The 19298-nt window shown below is 46.2% G+C and overlaps 1 long non-coding RNA gene and 1 pseudogene across 2 annotated transcripts; one reads left to right on the top strand and one right to left on the bottom strand.

Annotated features, from left to right (window-relative positions):
- LOC138922034 (heparan sulfate glucosamine 3-O-sulfotransferase 4-like) overlaps positions 1-19298 on the top strand; it is a 144037-nt pseudogene that overhangs the window by 93657 nt on the left and 31082 nt on the right.
- Positions 43-5019, bottom strand: LOC111767616 (uncharacterized). 2 transcript variants are annotated; one of them, XR_011435148.1, is made up of 3 exons: positions 4556-5019; positions 1555-2175; positions 43-983 (listed from the first exon to the last, which is right to left on the bottom strand). It is a non-coding gene; the product is annotated as an uncharacterized lncRNA (long non-coding RNA). The 2 variants fall into 2 exon arrangements; XR_011435147.1 differs by having other exon boundaries at positions 43-812; positions 4556-5016.

Raw genomic sequence — 19298 nt, 5'->3', positions numbered from 1 at the left:
AGAAGGTATAAAGAACATTTAAATTCATCCGTAATCACACCGTTCAAAGAGAATCACAGTTTTATTTTGGTGAACCTCTTTATACATGTGAATATTTGCAAATCTTGTACGTACCGACGTGTAACATAATTTAAAAATGTGTATACCCTAAGCATTTTCCCACGTTATTAAATATTCCTCAAAACAGAACATTTAAGGACAACGTAATATCCCATGGATCTCCTGTAATTTAATCATTACCCAGTTGTTGTGTTTTTAAGTTATTTACAGTTTTCATTATTATAGTTAATTCTTGGATGAACATCCTTGAGTTAAACCTCCACATATGTGCATGATTATTTCTTTAGGATACATTCCTAAAAATGCAATCATTGAGCTTCCTATATTCTGCCAAACTCTCCTAGAAGGTGGGGCTGGCCCAGGGGGTGGGACTTTGGTGTCTACATCCAGACTGGAGCAGCACACACTCCCTGGAACAGTAGAACCTTGGAGGGCAAACAGAACTCAGACCTGAGCAAACTCAGTGACCCACAGGACTTGTTCATATCAAGTACAAGTCACATCGACTATGCACTTGACTTTGTCAAAAATTTTAGAAAGCCTTCAGATTCATAGGGTGGGCTCTCACAGCTCTTTGTAGGGGCAGTCTTGATAGAAAGTTCTTCCTTCTGAGCGGAGTCAGCCAGGTAGCCTTTTGCTTTGCCTAACATTTTGCTTTGGTATCTTCAGATGGTTTTGCTTTCAGAATCGCAAAGACTGAGCTCCCTTGAGGAAACTGAGGCAGTTACCTTCCATCCCTGTCTCTCGTTGATCTAAATGTAAGCAGAGTCATCATATACTCAGTGAAGCTAGTGACCATTAGCTTGTGTTCCATTTGCCACAGAGTTCAGAGGGCAGCCCAGGACTAATGCACAGTTCCTGAAATGAATACACCTTGAGAAGTATCCTCCATCCTTCCTTTGTCAAGTAAGCTGTTGGAACACCTGTGAAAGATTTCTGGATGTGGAGTTTGGAAAGTGAAAGGAATGAGCCTGGGCAACACTGGCACGTAGTGCCCCTGTCTAACTCTATGTCGCAGAAGTTTATGTTCCTGAAATGTCATTTCAGTTCTAGGTGAGAAGGTGAATGGAGAGGGGAAAGCAGAGGGCTATGCCAGCTTCATGTCAGGCAGTTTTCAGCTGCCTTTTCTCTAGACCATTAGTTTATTGATGGTAGGTTGTCTTTCCAGCAAATCTCTTTTGATTGCAAGTGTAATGAAGGCGTATTTTAGTGTCCTTCTAGCTCTAGGGAGAACTCAAGCTGGTTCCTCTCATTCCCACTGAAGTGTCAATGCCAAGGCTGATTCATCTAGATTTTTAGAGCCATCATTCCATCTTGAGGGCTTATGACTACTCTGAGCCATCATAAAGGGGATGTGTCTACGTGGGGTAATTCAGATGGTGCTAAGCAAAGTCTTAGGGCACAGACAGGTTTCTCTTTGTCAAGGATGCTGGCTGCTGTCCTTCCCAGATGCCCAGGAGAAGAGCAATTAACGTGATGGTGCACAGTGCTCACCTGAATGGTGGAAAGCAGGCATCAGCTTCAGCCTCCATCCACAAAGCTCCTCCAGGTCCAGGGACCCCAGCCTCTTTCCTTCATCGGCAACGCCAGGCTGTCATTCCCACTCTACTGGGGTGACCCTCGGCAGGGTGCTGGAGACCTCTCGAATCCTGTTCACTTTCCTGGTCCTCCCTTGGGAAGTGAGAAGAGGCTCCTGTATACCCTCCTGTCTGTAATTTTATCCTTAACTCTTGTATTCCATGGGACCTGGTCTCACTGGGTGCCCTGACAGGAGTCTAACCCTCATGTTTCTCTTTTGCTGCTTTTCCTGAGCCTGTGAGATTTTTTTGTGGCGGGAGAAAACCTCATGCTCACAGATCAATGAGCGTATTCTTCTATGCCTATTGTTCAGTGCAGGATTTTGGTCTTTTGAAACTCAAAGGATACGGGCTCTTGAAACTCAAAAACCTTTTTTGCTCAAGACTGTAGTCCTTGCCTTGAGTTTCAAAGGCCTGTTTTGAACCTCAAAGACCAAGCACTGACTCTCTCTCTCTTTGGATACCTGCTAGAAAAAACGCTACACCGGAGTCAGTGGGTGTAGAATGCTCTAGCTATTGAAGGGGTAGGAGGAAATACCTGGAACAAGAAAAAGAAATTACGTCAGCTTCTCTTTCACAATAACCCATCCCAAGTTTCTTCACACAAGAAGAGACTCAGAATTCAAATTCAGGTCAGTCCTCCTTCAGCCTATATGAACCTAAGTGTCTTCTGGAGTTTGTCCAAGGAGAGCAGTAAAATTAGAGTGATGAGTAACCATTGTTGATTATTTACCCCAAGAAGTAAGCTGAGCGTTTTAGATAGAACATCGTATTTTCACAGCAATCCTGTGAAATAGGTGTTATTGTTCTTGTTACCATTTTCCAGATGGGAAAACTGAGACTCCTAGGGATTAGGGACATGGTTAATTAGTGATGGAATTAGAAGAGAAACCCAATCCAGAGCCACATCTCTAAGCTGTGTGAAAAGAGGTGGAGGTGATGCGAGCTTGGTGAGTCAAGGAGTCAAAAGAAAGATTTATTGGACTCTCAAGAGCTAGCAGTAGTGCTCTTTTATTCACAGAATAGCATGGAGTAGTGGGGGACGGGACCCGTGGGCAGTGAGGAGCTGCTGGCATGGGGACGGGACCCGTGGGCAGCGAAGAGCTGCAGGCGTGGGGACAGGACCCATGGGCAGTAAAGAGCTGCAACGTGTTGAGGGTTAGAGCTAAATTTATAAGGCATAGGTATTTGAGTTATTTCTTTACAAGACAAAGGAAAGATCATGAAAAACGTTGTTAAAATGATGTCAGTGTAGGTGGGGTCTGGTTATTGGGTGGTCCTATAACTTTGGGTAAGAATCAGATTGGATTAAGTCAGGACGTCCTATGCTTCCCGGAGGATGATATAGATCAGTATGTAGGGCAGGATGCCTTGGGCTTCTCTCCCTGGGGCAGCCTTGATCCACATCGGAGGGAATGTAAGAAGGGTCAGTATGAAGAGGGTAAATGAAGAAGAGATAAATCGAAGGAGTCTCATCACTGGCCTATTGTACATTCATCTTCCTTTACCAGGAACACCCTTCCCTCAGATCCTGTGAGGTTGAATCCTTTCGTTATTCAAGTTTCGGATCACAATATTATAGACATCATCATCGACCACCCCAGCCAACCACCCACCGCGTGCACACCCAGGACCTCAGCCACATTTTGATGAATCCTGTTTTATTTTTTTAAATAGCATCGCTTCCTCTGGAATGGTCTTGTCATTTATTGATGTTCCTCTGTATTTACTATCTGTCTTCCCTTTCTAGAATCTCTGGAGCATAAGCTTTGAGGTGAGGCACTTGGTGGTTTCCGCCTCTTGTTTATCCTCAGTGTTTAGCACAGTGCCTGGCTTCTACAAGCTTGCTCCGTAAATCTATTTGAGTGAGTTTGATTGAGTGAGAAGGAGCACTCAGAAAGGTTAGAAAGAGAAAAGCCCCATCTTGCATATCTCTAAGCCACATTTCAGAATAAAAATGACAAGCTTAACCGCTCATTGCTTTTCAACCTTGACATCAAAGGCTGCTTAGGAAGGTCTGGCTGGTTTGCTTTGGGGCTGCCTCTTTAAGCGAGGATCAGAAAGCACCTTTAATGTTGAGCTTCATTTGTTTATCAAAGACAGAGGAGCCTTTGTCCTCCGTCGCAGCTGGTATGCAGCAAGATGGGAGCATCCTCTGCCTTGTACTTCAGAGGAGCCAAATGTAACTACAACGGTGGTTTTTCAACTCCGAAATAATCCGGGAATGTGCAAGTTCAGCTTAGACACCCTAAGAGGAGGAGAGCAGGGAAAGTTCAGATTATAACCCGCTTCTAAAGCCCTTTATGCAGATGGGAAGACCAGCTGGAGTGAGTTTCTGAAGTTCTGCTTCTTCAGAGAATTTAGGGGTTCACCAGCTTTTGGGCTGTGCCCACCAAAGATGTCATGGGTACCAGGAAAGAAGGCATCTGAAAGGTAGCCACTGCAGCCCCTTCTAGCTTTTTCCCCTGAACTTGACTCATTTGAGTATCACTGTTACAAAATTTTGTCATATCCAAGGACCACCTGTGGTTAATATATGTAATTATATATATAATATTATAATGTATATACACGTATCACACCTGTCACACAGGGATGTGTGTATGTTACTATACTTACTGTCCTTTGTTTATTTTGACTCTGCATTTAAATGAAAACTTTACATCATTAATATAAATGGAAAAGAAGGAGAAGTATCAGTGACCTTAGGTGGAAGGGAATTAGAAACATAACGCAATGAGAAGAAGACAATATTATTAATTCTCTGCCTTTTAAAAATGAGAGATTAGCAAATGTTAGGTGTTAGAGACATCTGAATAACCAAAATTAGACTTTCTCTTTTTTATCAGAAAGAATGAAGGAAAGTTGAAAAGAGTATCTTTCCTCCTGTGTCTGTTGATCTCATCACTGCTGTTTACCTGAAGACATCTGGCAGAACGCCTAAAACGGTGGCCGTGTTTTGTCGGCAGCTTCAAGAACCACTTCACTCTCCAAATCTGGAATCCCGTCTGTAATTTCTGGCCAAGTGATCACCAGGCCTGTCTCCATCATTTGCTCTGAAGGAAGCTCAGTCTTCTGACACAATCCACGCCAAGTTCTCTCTCTTTCGAGTGAGAAAGTCCTGGAACCAGGAGTTTGAGTGGGGTGAGAAGGAAGCGAGTCCTTCGCAGCCTGTGAGAAGACAAGATATTTCAGGCATATGGAACAGCATTTAAAAAGGCAGAAGGAGACAGCACGGCCTATTTTAGGGGAACTGCAAGCAGTTAATTCAGTGTGGCTGGATCCACATAAAATGCCAAAGGGAAGGCAGAGAGGGGTGAAAGAAGAGGTGGGAAAGAGGGAGGCGGGGTGCGGGTGCAGACCCTGGGGAGCCAGCAGGCCATGCTCCTGACTGTGGACTGCAGTTTTGACGCGAGCCAGGTACTTGCTGCCGTCCTTTGCACTGGTATTTATAGGTAAATTGTATTTGGGTGGCAACAGCATTCCCTTCTGGAAGAAATCTATTTTTGCTGCATGAATATATTGATAAGATTTGGGGGTGGGTGGGAGGGATGTGAGGGCTTCTAGGATTTTGTTTACCTTTCTGGGATATGCAGGCTGAGGGCAGAGATGTATTTCTAAGGATCATGAAAGGGGATTTGTAAAAGGCTGGGCAGCCTAAGAGATAAAGGCTGTTAGGGGAGGAATTTCCATTAGGGGAATAACGGAGTGTCTGATGGGAAACTTGAAGAAATTTCTGCTCTCAAGGCAGAAGCAGACACGGAGACACTGATTGAGCATATGTAGTTTATTTAGGAGGTACAGGGACACACCAGGGAGTGAGGGGGCCATACAGGGAAGGAAGGCAGCTGATTAGTGGGCCAGTAGTAAGCCGGCTATCACAGTGGCTGCCTCAAACTTAATCCCGTGGGGTAAACTGAAACTCTGGGAAATGGGGTAAAAAACTGCCTCAGAATCATCGTGCCAAAGGGCAGGTCAGTGGTGAGAGGCCGTCCCCAGGGAGATGTTAATTCCCAGGTGCTGCTGACGTGTCCTGGGTACAGGCAGAGTCGGATTCTGAAATGGGGGCAGCGTTTCCAGGAAGACGAGGCTCTGAGTGTTGAAGTCAGAACAGCACGTGGAAGCGGTCGGAGCGGCTATGTGGAGAGTCACCGGCACCTGCTTGTCTGGTTTGGCGTGTTGTACCTGCTTTCCCAGGACTCACGTGAAATCTCCCATAATCTGCCCATATGTTGTTCATGCATTGGAAAGATGAATCTGATGGGAAGATGTGACTCATTGCTGAGTGTTGCCTTAAGTGAGGCTCCACAGAGACCTGGCACTTTCCAAGCAGGCCGGCCTCATCTGCTGATACAGCTACGTTGGAGTCATCAGATCCTTCTTAGTTGCAGTGATAAGAATGCAACTCTGACTTAAAAACCAAGTAAAATGAAACTTATTGGATCTTAGAACTGAAAAGTCCAGGGGATGGTCTTCAGGTACAGCTTGATTCTAAGAGCTCAAATGATCTAATCAGACTTTGGATTCTCTCTCTTTCCATCTCTTATGTCTATCTTTCTCTGGACCGATTCCATTTTCTCCTTATTATGATAAGATGGTTTTCAGGAGCTTTAGGCTTGCGTCCTGTTTTTCCATCCACCCTAGTAGAAAGATGACTTCTTCTTCTCTTTTTTTTTTTTTTTTTGGTGAGGAGGATTCACCCTGTGCTAACATCTCTGTGAATCTTCCTCCATTTTGTATGTGGGACGCCTCCACAACATGGCTTGATGAGTGATGTATAGGTCCAAGCCTGGGATCTGAAACTTTGAACCCCAGGCCACCAAAACAGAGCATGCAAACTTAACCACTACGCCACCAGGCTGGCCCCTAGAAAGATGACTTCTTTTAACAAACAATTACAATGAATTTCAAGACTGAGTCTCGTTGGCTATGATTGGCCTTCCTTGGGTCACGTAGACACCCCTGAAACTCTTGCTGGGGCTAGAGTGGCTGCCCAGCACTGATTGGGCAGGGTGAGTTCACATACCTACCTACCCTTAGAGCCAGAGGGGTGCTTAATTCAACCCAAATCTCACAGACTGAGAAGTAGAAAAGGAGCTGTTTCCTGGGATAACATGAGTACCATTGATAGAAAATGAAGAGTGCGTGGATGCTAGGCAAGCAAGAGCAAGAGATATCCACTACAACCAAGAAAAACCAACAAGATGCTCACAGACCTGGGAGCTCAGGCCTATTTTAAGGACCTAGTACGAAACCAGCATCTGAGGTTACCATGACCCCAAATACCCAATCTTGATAACCAGCCCCCTTCCTGAGCCAGACCTACAGCTTCCTTTCAAAGCTGCTGACTCCAGCTGACGGATGAGGGTCCCAGGGTTTCCAAGGCACTGGATTTCCATTGACTGCTGTAACCTTGAGCTACAGACTTTATTGGCAGTATTTAACACAAATCTGTTTTCCATCCTTGTCAGATCCCGCTTCAGTATGCGCCACAGGAGGAGAAGTCAAACGCTAAATTGATTTCTTTAATGGGGAGTGCTTTGCAGCTGATAGCAACCCTTCTGGAGATGCATTAGTCAAGTTACAATGGAATCTTTTCTCGCTGGCTTTTATGGACTCTCCTCTTTGCCAGGAGTATAGGACTGTGATATCATCATTTGCCTGTTTTTTCTTTTAACTGGAGACTAAGAAGGTCAGGGCTCCCACCTCCCGCCTCTAGGTCAGAAGCTGAGTCTTTCTAGGGAAGATTTAACTGTAGGAGTTAGTATCTTGAGATTGCCAAGAATGATTAGTGTCAAGGTGTTTCTTAGCAACTTGAGCGCAATAAGGGGCTGGAATCGTGTGAATGAACACTTACTTGGGAATCTGGGAGTTGGCCTTCCTGCCTGTTTGTGGGATTTTATGGACTGTTTATACTGTAGTTTGAGATAATTTGGTGATTTTTCTAGAATATAGTGAGCTCTTGCTTACTTCTGTTCGGTAAGGATTCGTTCCATTTCTGTGTATAATAACAATAATAATGGTGATTGGGGGCATACCCTTGTTCTGTGCTGGGCTCTCTCCATTGTCTCACTCAGTCTTCACAACAGTTCCATGAAGTGGGTCCTGTTCTGCCTGCTATGCTGATGAGAGCCTGGAGGCAACAAAGTTACACAGCTTGCCCCAGGTCGTACAACTCATGTAATTAGGAATTCTCAGGGCCTGTATTTATACCTTTGTTTGAACTCCAAAGATTGTTCTTTTAGCCACCCCTGTATATTTCCATCCATGAGAAGGCATTGTACACTCATCAAAGACGGATTTGGTGCCATCTCCTAGGATAAGGACCCAAATTTAGAGCATCACATTCTGGAGTGTGACACAAAGAGAAATAAAAACTGGAGGGATGTGGCCAATACAGATCTTCTTAGCCACACCCACGATACCAACTCATGAGGAAGGACCATCTTTACTTCCTAGTTGTGTTGATCATAGAAGGTGTATTTTCAAGGTAGAGGCTGTTATCCTGTTAAGATATCAGGTAGATTTTCTGCAGGAGAAAAACCCAATGGTTTTTGCGTCTTGGAATCCATCATGTATCTTGTCTTCAACCTTCCGAGATCTGACCTCTCAGGGGACACCGAGGCAGCTTAACACAACTGCATGACCAAAAATGACTTACTGTCTCTGAGCCTCAGGTTTTCCATCTGTATAATGGAATCGATGATGTTATTAATTACACAGGATAACTTGTGAGGGTTGAATTCAGTATTATACATTAGGGCTTCAAGAGATGTCAGTTGCTACTATTTTGTTTTATGTTGCTGGGCTTCAATTTTTACATCTCTCCAATGAAGAAGCTGGATCAGCTCCATTTCTGAACCATGACTGTCACCTGAAAACGGATGGGGCTGGCTAGGGCAGAATGAGGCAGGAAACTGAGATCTGTGGACAAACTTGAGGGGTCAGAAACAGCTTCAGAAGCGAGAGCAAGTTCGGTCTAGCTGGTGACACTTGGTGTCACGAGGATCTGGCTACAGACAAGAAGTGGTAATTGAAGGTGGCTGTTGGCGTTCAGCACGTCCAACAAGGGATGACGGGCGACATATCAGGCTAGCAGAATATGATGAACCTGTCACTGGGTGTTAGGGACTGAACCAGATACCATTCAGAGACAGAGCTCTATAGACTGGATATAGACAAGGTTGTAGACAGGGGATGATGTTCCAGTTACTATTTCTGTGTAACAAACCACTGCCTAACCTAGTGGCATCAACTGACCATTTTATTAGGCTCATGCATTCTCTGGGTAAGGAATTTGGGAGGGCTTGTCTCTACTCCCTGATGTCTGGGGCCTTGTTTGGAAAGACGTAAAGCCTGGGAGTGACTCAGTGACTTGAAGCAGGAAACATCTGGAGGCATCTGCACTCACTTAGCTAGTGGTGATGCTGGTTACAGCTGGGACCTCGGCTGGGGTGTCAGGCAGAACACTTCCTATATGTGATCTCTCCATCTGGGCTAGTTTGGGCTTCCAAACTAGCATGGCACTAGGTCTTGAGACTGAGTGTCCCATCAGAGCAAGGCAGAGGTACATAGCATTTTTACTATTAAGCCTCAAAGTCACATAGTGTCACATACTCTAGGTTCAAGAGGAGGGAACACATACTTCGCTCCTCAGTGAGAGGGAGGGCGGAGTGACATTGTAAGAAAAGCCTGTGGGATGGAGATTTTGCTGCATCCATCTTTGCGAAATCGAATCTACCACAGGTGTTTATAGTCTAAGTTGTTATTGTGTGAATGTTAATAGCACAGACTGGAGCCAGACTGCCTGGCCTCATGTCCTGACTCCACCACTTACTAGCCGTGTGATGTTGGGCAGGTCGTTTAAACCCTTCGTGCCTCAGCTTCCTCATCTATGAAATGGGACTACTAACAGGACCTATCTTTTTGGATCGTTGTAAAGATTAAATGAACTAAGAACATGGAAAGTACTCAGAACAGAGCCTGGCACATGATAAACTAAAGGCAGGTGTTTCCTATCATTATCATCACTAAGAAGGTTTCTGAGGCAGAGACTCAGGCTTCGGGAACTAGCCAGGAACAATTCAGAGACCCAAACGAAGGAGCAAGATATAGGTCAGCCTATTAGAAAACAAGGACTGATGCTGATGTAGAATGTGAGACAAGAACTGATTAATTGCTTCTCTTTTGGATCCGAACTGATCCCAGAGGTGGGGCCTCTGTTTTAAAGGCAGACAGGAGCTGGGGGCCAGTGGCCCCTGCAGGGGCGAGGTGGGCTCCAGGCACAGGAAAAACACCAGGCCTGATTCTGTCACATCTATTAACCGTCTGACCCCACCACACTTCCTTTCGCCTTTCTCCACATAAGCCCCTCCATGTCTCATCGTGCCTCATCTTACTTGCTGAGTGACAGGCCTGGAACTAAGCCGTGTTACATCATCAGTGAGTGACAGAGGAAGGAGGCCTAAGCCATCATGACAAAGGATTGTCCAGATCTGTTTGGGGAATATTCCAGTTGAAACAGAGGAGGAGAGCAATCACATGGGTGGGCTCCACCACAGGCTTTATGAAGCCCCTTGGTATAAGTCAGAGTTTTTTCGTGGCAGATGACAGAAACCCAGTTCCAACCAGCTTAAGCTAAAAAGGGAATTTATTTGCTGCTTAACCGAAAAGTCCGGGAGGAGACAGTCTCACTTGGGTCTATATGCTCCAATGATGTTGTCAGGAATCCTGTCTTTCAGAACCACTTTCCTTTCTTATTTACTTTTAAATTTTTGGCCCTATTCTCAGGATAAATCCATTCATTCATTAATTCATTCATCAAATAGCTATTATGGGTTTATTATGCACTAGGCATGTTTTAGTGAATAAGACAGCAAGTCCTTGATCTCCTGGAAATTATTTCCCGAGGAGGAAGATAGAATAAACAAGCAGACAGATGAAAATGTATGTATCATATGATACATTTACATACATACAGCTACTAGTGTAATGGAGACAATAAAACTGGGTACAGGAATACAGAGTGACAGTAGAGGGAATAGTCACAGCAAATCTCTCTGAGCTGGTGACGTGGGAAAAGGGACGCCTGTAGTGAAAGGGAGCCTGCTGTGGAGGGAAGAGTATTCCAGCAGAGGGAACAGCCCTGCAAAGACTTTGAGGCAAAGATCGTCTTGCTGTCTTTGAATAACTAGAAGGAGAACAATATGGCTGGGCCTTAGGGACCAAAGAGGAAAGTCATGTGAGAACAAGTGGGAGAGGCAGATGGTACAGGGATTCTGGCCATGGTAAGGAGTTTAGATCTTATTTTAAGTGTAATGAGAAGCCATGGGTGACTTTTAAGTGAGGGATCAATATGATCTCATTTGCCTATTTAAAAGATCACTCTTTCAGTTTTGTGGGGAATGTGTTGGCAAAGGAGGAATCAATTCTTGGTTCAAGGCTGACATCCTTCCGGATTAACAACCCCTCCAGACAAAGTCCCAGGGAGAGATCTCATTGGTCAGCCTTGAGTCACATGCAAATTCATGGACCAGCCACTGTGGCCATAGTGATGGGATATTTTGAATGGCCCAGTTGAGGTCCCATATCCACTTCTAGATGTCGGAATGGGGCTAGCCCCACCCCATCCACTGAGAAGGAAAGAGTGATTCCTTAATTGAGAACTGTGGGTACACTTAACAAATGAGGTGATGGATGTTGGACAGGCAAAAGGGATAGAAGTCCTCTGTGCTCCTCAGTGACATTCCCAAAGTGAGGACATCCATCTCTGCTTGAGCACATTCAGTGATATCCAGGGGCTTCCTTCCTCCTTGCCTCTCCTCTCCGTCACTCTCCAGAGCAGCCACTAGAGAATGGCTAGAATGGAAAGGCATTTCTTCCTGGTTTTAAACTAGGGCCATTTCCACTATGTGGTCCTTCTTCTACTTTCTGAAGCCTGTCAGGTGAGCCTAAATACTGTTCCATACAGCCCTTTGGAAGAGAGTAGCAACATCTCCCTCAAGTATTTATTTGTCTACCCTGAATAACCTCGGTGGATTCCTTTCTCTCCCCAGGTCACAGCCCCTTTGTCATTCTAGTTGCTTTCCTTAGAGTCCTTAGGACTTCATCAGATTTTCAAATGCTCTATTCTGTTAATGGGGCGGGGAGGAGTGACTCCTGGTTTAACAGGAGCAATTTCTTATTTTAGGCCTAACCTAGGCTGAACTAAAAAAGTATGGTGTGCAAATGAAGTTGTTCCCAGCTTAGACAAAGAAGTCAATAGTCCATCGATCATTGATGTTGGGGGCAGATAAGGGGAGCAAAAAGCAGCTTGGAAAGCAGAATGGGAACTTACCAGGAGGGGGGATGTTCCTGGGGACCTTTGGGTTTTCTGTAGTTTGTAGCCCTCTTTTTTATTTACAGGAGGAAAGTTGGTAGGAGTATTCCTCCCATACCATCCGTATTTACCTTCAGTATGGAATTCATCATGTTTTATAGTCATGCATTTATTCAGCAAGCATATATTGAGCACCTACTGCATACCAGGTACTGGGCAATAGGGATGTAGAGAGGAGCAAACAAATCTTCTGGACTCAGTCTGTTGTGTGGACAGATCAGAAAATCACTAATGGTAATGAAGTGGGATCAGGGCTATATCAAGAATATATGCTAGTGAGGATCCTTCTAGGAAGTGCCTGACACTGGGGCTGAGGGTGGAGGATGGATGGGTGAGGCGGGGTGTGTGTGTGTGTTCTGGGCAGTGGGAACAGTATACAAAGAAGGGCACCAGGGCTTCAGAGAATAGGGTGATGTGAGTTAAAAAAAAAGATGGGGTGGGGGGGGGAGGATAAATGGGATACAGCCGGATATTAAGCTTGATCACTAGACAAGGTATGTCTGGGCATGGCATATGGGGGCGTTGGGAGTGATTGAGAGTGTCAGTCATGGGCAGTGACAAGATCAGAGTTGTGTTTTACAAAGGTCACTTTGATAAATTTGTAGGGGGTGGACAGAGACCGAGGTGGTCAGAGGTGATGACAGGAGCTTGATGAGTGGGCAGTAGACCAGGGCAGCATGAAAACCAGAGCAGAGATAGCGGCTGTCTTAGTCAGTTCAGGCTGCTATGACAGAATGCCATAGACTGGGGGCTTAAACAATAGAAATTTATTTCTCATCGTTCTGGAGGCTGAGAAGTCCAAGATCCACGTCCCAGCGAATTTGTTGTCTGGTGAGAACTCTCTGCCTGGTTTGCAGATGGTTCTTTCTTGCTGTGTCTGCACATGGCAGAGAGAGAGAGATCATCTCTCTCGTGTCCCTTGTAAGGGCACTAATCCCATTCATGAGGGCCCTACCCTCAGGACCTCATCACCAACGAGAGGCCCCCCCCACCTCCAAATACCATCACATTGAGGGTTAACTTCACTATATGAATCTGGGGAGGACGCAAGGATTATTCAGTCCATAGCAGTGGCCAAAGGGACAGAGGGACAAGGAGGGAAGGAGATGGAGTTGGGGTAATATCGGCAGCCCTGGTGAATACCTTGTTCGAGGAACCGAGAGGTGGCAGGCCAGGCGCTGCACCCACATCCTTCTGGACCCCGCCTCTGACCAACAGAATCTCAGTCTCTTCTCAGAGATTCTCCTGGGAGTGAAACCAGTGTGAATAGAGAATCCTTATGGGAATTACAGGCAGATTGCCATCATTCTGCTTCTGTCTCCTCACCTTTAAAATGGGGAGAGTAGCGGTAACCCAGCTTTTGGATGTGAGGATTAAATGAGATAGTTGGTGCAAAGCAGTCAGCACAGGATCTGGCACAAAGTGAGGCCTTCAATAAATTATTCTTATTATAGTAGTTTTGATTTTCCTCTAGTCGGAATAGAATTTAGTTGAAGTTAGTGACTCTGTCACGGCTGTGTCTCAGGCTGGTGTCTGCCGCCCTGAGCTAAGCCGTAAAAACCCCTAGAATACCTTTTCAAAAGCCTGTCAGCCTCTTGAGGCTCCTACACTTCTTTATTTTATTTTATTTTATTTTATTTTATTTTATTTTATTTTATTTTATTGTAGTAACAGTGGATTCTAACGTCATATAGCTTTCAGATGTACGTTGTAATATATTTCGAATTCTGTGTAGATTACATCGTGTTCACCACCCAAAAACTAATTATAGTCCGTCACCTCCCATGTGAGCCTCATCACCCCTTTTGCTCTCTCCCCTCCCCCCTCCCCCTATGGTAACCACCAATCCAATCTCCGTGGCTCTGTGTGTGTTTGTGATTGTTTTTATCTTCTGCTCATGAGTGAGATCACACGGGGTTTGACTTTCTCCCTCTGATTTATTTCACTTCACATGATACCCTCAGGGGCCATCCAGGTTGTCACAAATGGCCGGGTCTCATCATTTCTTATGGCCGAGTAGTATTCCATTGTGTATACATACCACATCTTCTTTATCCATTCCTCCCTTGACGGGCACCTAGGTTGCTTCCAAGTTTTGGCTGTTGTGAATAATGCTGCAGTGAACCTAGGGGTGCACGTGTCTTTCTGCATTTGTGTCTTGGACTTCTTTGGATGAATAGCCAGCAGTGGGATAGCCGGATCATAACGGTAGATCTATTCTTAGTTTTCTGAGGATACTCCCTACTGCTTTCCATAGTGGCTGCACCAGTCTGCGCTCCCACCAGCAGTGGAGGAGAGTTCCCATCTCTCCACATCCTCTCTCCGACACTTGTCTCTTGTCTTGTTACTTAGAGCCGTTCTGCCCAGAGTAAGGTGACATCTCATTGTAGTTTTTCTTTGCATTTCTCTGATAGCTAGTGATGTTGAGCACCTCTCCATATGCCTGTTGGCCATCCGGATATCTTCTTTGGAGAAGTCACTGCTCAGATCTTTTGCCCGTTTTTTTAATTGGGTTGTTGATTTTTATTGTTGTTGAGGTGTATGAGTTCTTTCTGTATTTTGGGTATTAACCCCTTATCCGATATACGGTTTGCAAGGATCTTCTCCCAGGTGTCAGGTTGCGTTTTGATTTTGTGGATGGTTTCCTTTGCCGTGCAGAAGATTTTTTTACTTTGATGTAGTCCCATTTGTTCATTTTGTATTTTGCTTCCACTGCCCAGTCAGACGTGGTACTTGAACATAGGCTGCTAAGACTGATGTCAGAGGGCTGACTGCCTATGTTTTCTTGTAGACGTTGCATGGTTTCGAGTCTGACTTTCAAGTAAAACCCGAGGGAGGAGGCTGCAGTTCCCCGAGAGCGAGCTTGGCAGGGACCCCGCGTCCCTGTCAGCGCACCTTCCCGCTCCACAAAGGTCCAAAGCGTGTGGGCGGGGCCCGAGGAGTTCTCCCAGGAGGGTGTCCCTGTCCCTGTCCGCAGTCCACCGCTGGAGGGGGCGGGGCAGCGGGGGGCGGGAGCGTCTGGGCGGCTGCTGGGCCACCCTCGTGGGAGGCATGGGAGGCGTCGGCGAGCCGCGCCTGCCTGCCCAGAGCCGAGCCCGGCGGAGTCCGGCCACGCTCTGCTGCTCTCTCCCGGGCTGGGCTGGTCCGTTCCGCCGGCGTCCGTGGACGCCGCTCCGTGTCCCCGCTGGGCACAGCAGCCCGGGCCCTCCACAGCCATGGCCGCTGGCCTGAGGTGGCCCTCCTTCAGCTCCCGCTCTTACTGCTCGCCGGACACGGACGACCAGGGCGCCTGTGAAGATGATGCCATCTGGGAGAGGTACCTGGGGGCGTGGGCCTGGGGGCTAGTGGGAGGCGAGTCTGTCCCTGAGGAATAGGCTTGTGCGCCGAGAGGTGCCCGTCAGGTCGCGGGACAACTGTGCGGCGCATGGAGCGAGGGGGTCTCTTCGTGCACTTCACGCGTTCGTGGAACGGGCGGTGTGTGCCAGGCACCTGCCCAGGGGCCACCCTGGGGATGCGGTGCCCGGGAGTCGGGCGCTGAAGCGGCCCCCGTGGTCTTTGCTCCTTGGAAGGACAGACGCGAAGTCGATAACGACACTGGTCTCCATGCGTTCTGAGGCGTGCAGGTCTCCCTGTTTTAGAGGCTACGTTCCGTTGGGGTTTTCCTGAAGCCTGTTGTGCCCCCGAAGCTCAGGCCGGTTCAGGGGAAGTGGCCTGTCGAGGGCCACGTGATATTTGTGTGCAGAGCCAGTGCTTTCCAAAGCCCTTGACTGTGCGGAAGTCCACCTGTTAGGGGTGCAGTGGGGGCTGTCCGGAGAGCGTTGTGAGCACAGGTATGTGTCCCACACTTGAAAGTATGGCAAAGAAAGCGGGAGGCTCGAGGGTGCTGCGTCCGTTCCCTCCTTCCACATAGTCTGGAGAAGTGACTTTGGGACAAGTCCTTCCTTTCCTCTGGTCGGTGCGTGTTCAGTGGTCTGGACACTTGAGGAGCAAGACTGACAGGGTGTTTGACGTACTGGGCCTCACAGCCTAGTTGGAAAGGACAGATAGGCAGCAACTAATTACCTAGGAGATATGTGAAAGCAATTTTGTGTTGAGTGCTGAGAAATACGGCATTTACTGATAGACTTTGTGACTTAGGCAGTGATGTTTAAGCTGAGAGCAGATGCCTACAAGAAAAGGAGGACTTGTGCGGGAGAGTGTTGGGACAGGGCAAGGGAGGAGTATGGCCTGTCAGAGGAGCTGAAAGAATGCCCTGGAGCCTGGGGCCGCGTAGGGACTGTAGGCTGGGCAAAACAAAACTTTTCGATTAAGGCTGACGCTTTCTATAGGTTTTTGGAGACTAAGTGTCGTGATTCGGAACGTGGACTCTGGAGCCAGACTCTTGTCAAATGGGTCCTAGCCATGCCACCTACGGGCTTTGTGAACTTGGGCAAGTTACTGTACCATTCTGTGTGTCAGTTTCCTGATCTGTAAAACGGGGATGATTATCATACACACTCCATAGGTTAGTGTAAAGGTGAAAGGATATTTCCTATCCGCAAAGTACTTAGAGCACTGTCTGGCCTTTGGTAGGCGTTAGTAGTGGTTGATGAAATAAATGGATAAATGCATACGTAAGTATTAAAGGCTTGGAGGCTGTCCCTGGTGAAGTGTGTGAACTTGAATGGATGACACCCAACTTTGTTTCCTTTCCAGCTTGCAGTTGCTACTGAGCGCATCTGTAGCACTGTGGAATTAGAAATAATCTCCCTCGACTTGGCTGCTCTTTGTAAAAGAATCTAATGCTGTCAAAATTGTCCCAGGGAAATAAAAGCCTTTTCAGTAGCATTTTAGGGTTAGGCTTATTTAATATGTCTTGTTTATATTGGTTTGTTTAGTATTTGTTGGTAACATGTTTTTGGCAAAGCTGCTCGGTTAAAAAAAGTAGATTAGCTGTAAAATAGTTGAGACGCAGAGAAAAGTAGAGAGTCGTGTAAGCAGAGCACGCCTTTCCTTGACTCTCTGTCGAGAGCTTGTGTGATTGAAGCTGCTCTCTGCCTCATACACGGTGCCCTCTGCGTGTGCAGTCATCCAAACAGTGCAGGGTCTGGAACCGTGGAGAATCTAAGGCAGTACAGTCACGCTTTGCTTAACAGTGGGGATCAGTTCTGAGGAGTGTGTCATGGTCAGGCAATCTCGTGATCGTGCAAACACCACGGAGTTCCTAAAGCTAGATGGCACAGCCTCCTACACACTTAGGCTCTACGGGACTAATCTTATGGGACCCCCGTTGTGGACTGAAACGTCCCGGTGTAGGGCATGGCTGTACTTCCCAACTCCCAGGGCACGGAAGTGTAGCCTGTGGGGCTTTTGAAAAGAACGGAGACGCTCAAGGCCTGCTCTGGACCCACTGACTTAGAATCTACTGGGATAGTTCCCGGCATTAAAGACCAGACATATTCCTCATCTGGAGACATCTCATCAGCGGTTTTTCACACTGGGTTTTCCCTCATCTGAAGAAACACGCAAAGAGACTGTGAGGATCCATAATTAGCGTTTTAATACATTTGGCAGGACTCAGTGTTTTCCACTTTCTGTGATACTGGGATCTGCATCTTTACTGTAATGTGTTAAACCTTTAAATCTTGTCAAAAAGTCACGTCATTAAATAGAGAATCCTTATGGGAATTCCAGGCAGATTGCCATCTCTCTGCTTCCGCCTCCTCACCTTTAAAATGGGGAGATTAGTGGTAACCTAGCTTTTGGATGTGAGGATTAAATGAGACAGTTGGTGCAAAGCAGTGAGCACAGGATCTGGCACAGAGTGAGGCCTTCAATAAATTATTCTTATTATAGTAGTTTTGATTTTCCTCCGGTTGGAACATAATTTAGTTGAAGTTAGTGACTGTGTCATGGCTGTGTCTCAGGCTGGTGTCTGCCGCCCTGAGCTAAGCCATAAAAAACCCTAGAATAACGTTCCAAAAGCCTGTCAGCCTCTTGAGGCTCCTACACTTCTTTATTTTATTTTATTTTATTTTATTTTATTGCAGTAACAGTGGATTCTAACATTATATAGCTTTCAGATGTACGTTGTAATATATTTCGAATTCTGTGTAGATTACATCGTGTTCACCACCCAAAAACTAATTATCGTCCGTCACCTCGCATGTGAGCCTCATCACCCCTTTTGCTCTCTCCCCTCCCCCCTCCCCCTATGGTAACCACCAATCCAATCTCTGTTGCTCTGTGTGTGTTTGTCATTGTTTTTATCTTCTGCTCATGAGTGAGATCACACGGTGTTTGACTTTTCTCCCTCTGATTTGTTTCACTTCACATAATACCCTCAGGGTCCATCCAGATTGTCACAAATGGCCGGATCTCATCATTTCTTATGGCCAAGTAGTATTCTATTGTATATATAGACCACATCTTCTTTATCCATTCGTCCGTTGATGGGCACCTAGGTTGCTTCCAAGTTTTGGCTGCTGTGAATAATGCTGCAGTGAACCTAGGGGTGCACGTGTCTTTCTGCATTTGTGTTTTCAAGTTCTTTGGATGAATAGCCAGCAGTGGGATAGCTGGATCACAGGGTAGATCTAATCTTAGTTTTCTGAGGATACTCCCTACTGCTTTCCATAGTGGCTCCACCAGTCTGCACTCCCACCAGCAGTGCAGGAGAGTTCCCTTCTCTCCACATCCTCTCTGACACTTGTCTCCTGTGTTGTTAATTAGAGACATTCTGACCAGAGTAAGGTGACATCTCATTGTAGTTTTGATTTGCATTTCTCTGATAGCTAATGATGTTGAGCACCTCTCCATATGCCTCTTGGCCATCCGGATATCTTCTTTGGAGAAGTCACTGCTCAGATCTTTTGCCCGTTTTTTTAATTGGGTTGTTGATTTGTTTTGTTGTTGAGGTGCATGAGTTCTTTCTGTATTTTGGGTATTAACCCCTTATCCGATATACGGTTTGCAAGGATCTTCTCCCAGTTGTCAGGTTGCGTTTTGGTTTTGTGGATGATTTCCTTTGCCATGCAGAAGATTTTTTTACTTTGATGTAGTCCCATCTGTTCATTTTATATTTTGTTTCCATTGCCCAGTCAGACGTGGTACTTTAACATAGGCTGCTAAGACTGATGTCAAAGGGCATACTGCCTATGTTTTCTTCTCGAAGTTTCATGGTTTCGGGTCCGACGTTCAAGTTGTTGCGGTTGGTTGGTTGGTTGTTTGGTTGGTGGTTTTGCTTGCGTGTGCGTGTGATCTAAGGTTCTTCAAGTCTACGTCTGTGCGTTCCCTTCTACCCG

The sequence above is a fragment of the Equus caballus genome, unplaced genomic scaffold (genome assembly GCF_041296265.1).
Source record: "Equus caballus isolate H_3958 breed thoroughbred unplaced genomic scaffold, TB-T2T haplotype1-0000035, whole genome shotgun sequence".
NCBI classification, from domain to species: Eukaryota; Metazoa; Chordata; class Mammalia; order Perissodactyla; family Equidae; genus Equus; species Equus caballus.
Note: the sequence above shows the minus strand (reverse complement) of the source record. Positions and strands in the feature narration are given on the sequence as shown.